General features: G+C 42.4%; 1 protein-coding gene across 2 annotated transcripts in view; it reads left to right on the forward strand.

Moving 5' to 3' along the window:
• The window catches only part of BEGAIN (brain enriched guanylate kinase associated), a 310,010-nt gene that overhangs the window by 171,188 nt on the left and 130,858 nt on the right, over nt 1-7,964 (forward strand). The gene's annotated exons all lie outside the window — the stretch shown is intronic.

Raw genomic sequence — 7,964 nt, forward strand, 5'->3', positions numbered from 1 at the left:
TTTAAAGGGCTGGGAACTGGGGCAGGCAGGGCAGCCATGGGTGGGCTGGGGGAGTGGGCAGGGGTCCCCTCCCCCAGCCCCTAGTACATACCAGCTCGGATTCGGCTGCAGCTCCCTGTTGCAGCCACTGGGGACTGCCCAAATCAAAGCTTTACGAATCTTTTCCAAAGATTTGGAGAGCTTTGAAATTGATTCAGACCTTTTAACTGGTCCTCTGATTCGATTTGGATTTGGAGATTTGGCCACCAAATCAGGTTGAATCTCCTCTGAATCGAATCACCACCCGAAGCTTTGCACAGCCCTACTTAGTATGTGTTTTATGGCTTAGACACATGGGCACTCACATTTTAAGTGCAGTTAACATATCCTAAGTATAGCATGCGATATGGCCCTCACTCACAGCTGGGTTGATTGGGGGTGGCCTTTGTCATAACTACTGAGCAAGGCTCAAACTCATGCCTCTGGAATGACAGAACTTCTTAAATCACTCCACTCCTAGCATTAGGCCAACACAGTTACAATGTGAGTCCAAGTTATCCTTCATTATGGGATGCTGCAGTTCTCCCTTCCTATGAATTAGCCCATCAAAGTTTAGAGCAGTATATTAAAATGCATTCCCCCTTGCTGGCTCTTACTTTTAATTATGTGAATTGAGCATTAATACACTGCTATATAGGCACTTAGCACTTCAGAAAAAAATAAAGGAAGCTCTTTATTTTCTTTTTCCTCCTCTGTTCCATGGAACTTCTCTACGTTCTTTTGTGTTTTATTGTTGTTTGCACTTCGGCTCTAGATCTTTGGGTACAGTTTGACCTATAATCCAGGACACCATTGTGTGCGTGTGTTTGTGTGCACATGTGACTGTGTGTTGGAGGCCTGGAAAAGCAATTTGATCTCCAATTCTGGGCCACTCATGCATTTATCCTAGAGGACATGCATTTCCCTTCCTCCCCTCTAAGCTTAGCGGTACTTCTTTTGAAAACCAACATAGCTGAGGCATGCCAGTTTCTACAGCCACTGGCACACAAGGGAATGAAAAAAAAAACCAACATGATTAATGGGCACGAATAAATGTCAGCAGCCTTGTCTATATGAATGAATAAATCTATGAGCAGTTCAACAAACACACTGCACTCCCTGATGCTTAAATCCATTTAACTAAGACAGGCAAAGACACAGTCCTTTGCTTTTCTTGGACTAGCAGGGCTTCTCACTCTCTGGAAGCCCTGACACTAGTATCTTTTAATCAGAGCATATGCACACCCCTGGCTCAGATCTACATATCTTTTCAGCTCCCAAACTATCTCTTCCTTGAGTTCTATCACAGGTCTAAATCTGCATCTCTCAGTTATTGCTCACAGCACTCTTATTTACCCCTTCCCAGCCTCCATTCCTCCTTTCCGTTTGCAGGAGTCCTTCTCCCTGGCTCTTCAAAGGCTTTCTTATAAGCCATTTCAGCTGTGAGGACCAATGCAAGACTTGCTTTTTCCCTGCCCTCTTTTTCCCCTCTTTATAGCAACCCATAGGTCAGGTCACTCTGGGGCAAAGGAAGAAAGTTATATGCATACCTGTCCCTTTCCCAGAAGGCATAGCTGCCAAGTCATTAGCTCCCTTCCATTACACTTCCTGCCCCCAAAAACCTATGTCTGGGGTTGGCATTTGACTAGAACCACCCTGAACCTATAGAATCCCTTAAAGGATTTACCAACTCTCTTACAAGACCCAGCTGAAATCAGGGCCCCAATTTGTTGTACATCAAAGCAGGCAAAAAGTGGGGAAACAAAAATATTATTACCCCCATTTTATAGCTGGGGAATGGAGGCATCTAAGACTGTGGCAGAGTGTGTAGCAAAGCTAGGAAGGGAGCTCAGATCCCAAATCCTACTCAAGTGTTTTAACCACATAACCATTCTTCCTGTCTAAGATAATCCCCCCACATAAGATAATGTTAATCAACGACTGGATGTCTGCACTAATGGAGAATAGGAATACTTGGCATGTTTCTTTTAATACTTTTGACATTGCCCATCTCAGTGTCCTCATTCTGTCATGCCTCTCATCCACCCTCTCTAATATGGACCAGTGCTAACCATATTTTGCTTTACTTATTACTAAAGCAGCTTGGAGAATTTCCAAATTCAGTTTAATTCCAATTTCAAACAGATATAAAAATTAAACATCTTCTGTGATGGGGAAAGAAGCCTGGAGCCCAGAACACTGAGGCAGTCAGTCTAGCAACCTACCCCAGATCCATGGGCCCTGGCAAGTGTAGGACCCTTAACTCCACAGCAGTTCTCTTGGTTGCGTGCTGCCAAGCGAGACCTGGGTCCCCAGCTTACGGACAGTCTGCCTGGTAGGTTCCCTGCAGCCACAACCCTAGAATCCCCGAGATCCCCAGCTCAGAAGCAGTGCACCTTGAGGACAAGGATCTGCAAAACCTGGAAGTCTCTGGACATGCAGGTTGGCACTGCCAGGATTTTCACATTCTGGTTTCCCACTGCCCTTTTGTTGTGCTGGCAAAGAGCTGGGATCCCAGAGTCCTAGGCTTTCCTGTAACTCTCTAGGTAAGCCACCAAGGATCAGAGCAGGTGGACTGACAGAAAAACAGACAGAAATATTGTAAAATTGCTTGCTTCCCATTGCATCCTCCTCAGAACAGAACCATCTGCATGGAATTCAACATACCATATTTCTCTTACGGAAAGAGATTCCAAAGATCTTTTGATTAGTTCCACTACTTACCTTCACGCACCAGGCTAAATTAGAGATACATGTTTGACTTTCAGTGGAAGCGCTACAAACCCAAAGGTGAAACTGAGTAGGATCCGAAGGATTCTTAGCTATGGATTGTATGAGCCAAGACAAACATCAAAACAGAAACGTGCTGTGGTTTGATTGCAAAACAGGCATCCTCTGTGGGTAGGTCTCTGCTGAGGAGGGTGCAGATTAGACCAGGCTGACAGTTATGCAAGCAAGAATCTTTATAAACATCGGAAGAGTACAGATGGTTGGGTACCTGTTGCATTCCCTCCAAGTTCCTTGCCTTGGGTCCACACAAGCCTTTAGTCTTCCTCCTATTGGAATAGCACTCCCATCTCTTAAAGTGGGGCTGGCCAACCTGCAGCACGTGCCAAAAGTGGCACAGACAGCTGCTGTGTGGGCACACAGTAGGTCAGGGAGGGGGCAGGAAGCAGAGTAGTAGACTAGGCTGGAAGCAAAAACACAAAGCAGCAGATGGGGCAGGAAGCACAGGGCAGGGAACAGAAAGCAGAACAGTAGATAGGCTTGGGGAAAGGGATCAGCATGGCACGCAGGGGGCATGTGAAACTAATTTGTGGAATGGGTGCAAAGGTTGGCCCCTGCTGTCTGAAAGTGTTGAGTCTAAATAGAGTCAGACCTGAGCTGTTAATTCCTCCTTGCACTACCTCTGAACTTGAGATAGGGATTGGTCCCTGAAACCAGAGTGACTGTGTGACACAGAAGGCCCCCCTTTTAGGGACACTGCTGGGCCTCATGATCCCCTCCAGGATGTCCCAGAAGACCCTACCATCCCTTACCAAGGACCAAATCCAGAACCCTGGAGGTCCAATGATGGCAAATATGGGTAAAGTTCGAATGTTTATGGCCACACGTGGTGGTGCTGCTGTGTTTAGTGTGTCTGTTTAGAAGGCTTACTTGTATGAGCATAAACAGCCTTTACTTTTTGGAACAGATTAGTTTGCTGAAAATAAAGTGATGGAAGGTCTGCATACACTTTACTAATGAGCTAAAATGAACACATCCTGGAATGAGGGGTTCCCTCTCTGTAAGATAAATGTTTAGAATCTTATTGACTGTCCCTCTTCTTAGAATGGTAGCTTAACTAAAAAAAATTTTTTTTTAAATGGATAATGACTTAAAAGCCATTAGTTATCACAGCAGCAGTGCTGCAAAGAAAATTAGACAAAGTGAAAAACACAGATTTTGGGACTTACCCCGTCATTCCTTGCTCATCCAAAACTCAGACCAAAGTCTATGTGAGGTTCAAGGAGGGAAAATGCAAAGTTAGGCTTTTCAGACATGATCCAATTTGGTTCCATGGACATTTAAACATCCCCATACCAGAGCACCTTACAATTTGACAGGATTTAGGAATCAAATATCCAAGGGTCAGTCTAGGCGTCTTCCAAGAGTGATCCAAGCTTAGGTACACTGGTACTTTAGAAAGAATACTAGGAGAGGTAGACACCTTCAGAAGGTGATGCAGAGAGCCTGGATATGCCAAGGGTAGCCAGTAAGAAATACAAAGCACAGGGATGCATCTGAAATCCCACTCCTTTTGGTAGCTTAGGTGTCTGACTAAGGTGGCACATTAGATACCTCCATATATTTGCAATCAACTATTAACCCCACATCTGAGGGTAGACATCTAACTGACTCATGGTGTTGGCCACCTTTTGCCCACTAACATATTGATTTAGATCACTTGCCAAGGAAGTGTAAGACCTAGATTATAGGTGCTCCTCAACCTGAAACACACATCTTGCAGATCCCCTCCTACTGAAGCAGGGCCACTGGGTAACGAAAGGTGAAAAAGCCATAGGGCCACAAGAACAAATACAGGAAACCTGCCCTTATAACGTAGTGGTTATAGCATTTATTTGGAGGTGCAAGCTTGAAGTACAGCATGAACTTAGGCACCTACGTTTTGTGGTTTCTGGAGCAGAGCTAAACTTTTAAAATTGGATACCTAAATTCTGCCTAAGCCCCATTTAAGTGCCACTAGAACCAAAACTATACTGGGCTCTTTAGGAGCTCCACTACACAAGGAACTACACATTTCTATGCAGAATTTGAAGTTACTAGCAAACATGTCTTTCCTGCCTTTCATTTTACTATACTTTCCTTTGTATATTAAATGGAAAAAAAATGTGTTGAGATAAGAAAAATGCATTTAATTGTTGAATTATTTCCCCCATTGAATTATTTTCCTGTTTTGTTTTTTTTTAAATCACTATAAAATACATATACCAGGCTGCACATATTTTTATCATCAAAGATGCCCGAGTCTGGAATGTAGATATGCACCATGTTACTAATACAAGCATTCTCTTGTTCTGCTCTAAAAACAAGAATACATGTTAAAAACGAGTACCCAGTTTGCTATCTACCAGAAAAATGTAAATGTATATTAAATACAAGCTTGGTTCATTTTTATTCATTTTTGGATATTCATACTAGAAGAAAAACATTGAACAATTCATGGTACAATACCATTTTCTTTTTAAAAATAGTCACTTGCATATGCCACTACAGGCAGTGCTGTGCTATACTCAATGAAAGGACAGCCACACCTTTAGTATTACTGCTCACTGGGCACATCTACATGTGTATTAAGGCACAGTGGTTACTGCGCATTTAGGCTGTGCGTAGACAAAATGAGAGGCATGTGTGCACGAGACTTTAAAGCGGGCTAAATGCTTTTGCACCATTTTAATGGTGTCGGTGTTTGCATGCCTTGGCAGTGTGTTGCGCATTAATTCCAGTCGCTGTAGGAAATTCAGCGACGTGATGTGCCATAAATGACTTGGGGCGCAGCAAACTAAAACTCCTTCAGTTTGCTGCCCCTACAGCCATGGAGCAAAGCACTGGCCTCAGTGCAGCTTGATGGCTCTGCAGGAAGCCTAACAGCAGCGCAGGAAGGCAGGCTTCACCCAAAAAAAGCAGCAAGCCTGATCTCCCCCCCACCCCCAGAGCCTGCCTGCCTGCAGGTGCTGCCTGGGGGCAGGAGGGCATCCTTGCCACAGAGGGAAAGCACCAGCCCTCCCCACAGCCCAGGGACTGCTCTGCCCACCAGCAGCTCACCCTCCCCTTCCCACCAGAGAGGCAGGTAAGTCAGTGGGGTGTGTGCACAACACAGAGGTTTAATCAGTCCAAAATTGAAGCAGTGTTTTTTAAAACCCACCACTTCAATTTAGGACTCATGTTTCATCTACACATGCCCTTAGGTAGTACCTGTAATAAGAGGTAGTACCTGTAATGCATGGTTATTACAGGTACTAACTAAATGCACAGTAACTGGCACTACTGAACAGTAGTTCAGTATTGGCACACACAACTATAGGTGATGCTACTGTGCAGTAGACTAATTCTATTGTGTATTATTAGCACAGTAGCATGGGGTTTGCCCACTGCATTAATGGACAGTAGAACTAGTCTACTGTGCTCAAAGTGTGAAAGAGTAACTCATTTTGGAAGCAGCCTAAATATGTTCATCACCACTATTCCTATCACTGTTTAACATTGAATCCCCATTTAACATTGAATCTCTGCTTTTCTCCTCTCTTCTGTCGAAATCACTCACTGAAAAAAGCATCCACATTAAAAATAAAAAGTGACTTGTAACTATAAAAGCCAATCTTAAAATTTAGGTGTCACTTTTAAAATACTGCCCATAAGTATCCATTAGGGATACTTTCTAAAAACATTGGAGTTAATGTAGAAATTTTCAACTGACTCTGAGTCAAAGCCTATATATGGTTTACATGTCCTTTATAGTACTGAGTTATATCTTTTAGAAAGAGAGAAGGAAAAAAACCTAATGACTGTTAAATGAGGCAACATCTGTTACCTGAATTATGGGGTTTTTAAATATTATAACTACTAGTGGTAAGGCAAGGACAACTGTAAACACAGAATACACATAATCAAAGCAGAACATGGTGTTGGCAAAACACTAGGCTGTTTCCAAGATATAAGTTACTTCATTACAGTAAGCATGATCTTAAAGGTTTTCCCCATTTAACTCACCTAGGCTCCTTTTGCGACTAATAGAAGTTCACACATACACACACTAACCACATTAAAGCCATTTCAGATAAATAGCCTCTGAGCAATGGTATTTTGCCCCTTTCAGCCTCCCACACATTAAGTCTAATCATAGACATAAGCTGCTTTTGTCAAGGTCCAAAAATCTCAGTCCCTTGATATCAATAATACTTTTGCCAAGTAACATCAATGAAATTGTGATTTAGCCCTTATTTCATGAAGGGCAATATCTATTTAGCATATATTATATGTTTAGCTAAATATATTTAACATGTTATAAACAAGTTATATGATTTGTTATGATGAGTCATGTAGCAGAACTTGTGCCACTAGGTCCTGCTGGGCTTAAGTTCCATATCAAGACTGGAGCGTATAACCAAAGTCAGCCCAACAGTGCAGCACTAGCAGTGTCTGTTCTCTTATTACTGTATTACTGTCACAGCGAGAGGTCTCAATGGTTATCAGGAATGTATTTTGATTTTCAGACCCATAGTAAGAGACTGGCCCGGACTTGAAAAAGCTTACCATTAAAATAGCCAAAGCAGAATATTATCCCTATTTTACGAAGAATGGGAATTGAGGCACAGAGTTGAGGACTTACTCAGAGTCATGCATGCAGTCTCTGGCAGAGCTAGGAAATGAATCCCAATTTCCTCGGTTAAGAATCCATTTACATAACCAGAGAACCACCCTTCCTCCATGTTAAAGTAATTACTCTTTTTTAGGTGAGATGTGGAATGATGGTACCACTAGCAAACACATTAAGGGAGGATAAAGCTTGATTGAACCATTCAGAGAATGGCTTGTATTTCCTCACTCAATAAAACAGGTTGTAATGCAAAATAATCTTGATGAGCTATTGCTTTGGTCCAGTTGCCTACAGTCACTGCATTATACATATTTATGTGAAGCATTTTACATAACTCCAGAATGAGCAATAGGATATAAAACCAAATTATGCTTCACGGCATATCCTAAAATGTATTCAATTTTTAATGAGAATGCTTCTGCAAAATGTCCTGGGATGGCATTCAGATGTTAGTGGTAGCTGGCCTAGAAAGGATGGATGGAGGTACTGGCAACATAATTGTTTCAAAATATACTGTAATAGAAATAAACTTATAAATGATTAAGTCCCATTCTCTATCTTACTATCT

Source organism: Gavialis gangeticus, unplaced genomic scaffold, assembly GCF_001723915.1.
Source record: "Gavialis gangeticus isolate Ggan-Ray unplaced genomic scaffold, GavGan_comp1, whole genome shotgun sequence".
Lineage (NCBI taxonomy): Eukaryota > Metazoa > Chordata > Crocodylia > Gavialidae > Gavialis > Gavialis gangeticus.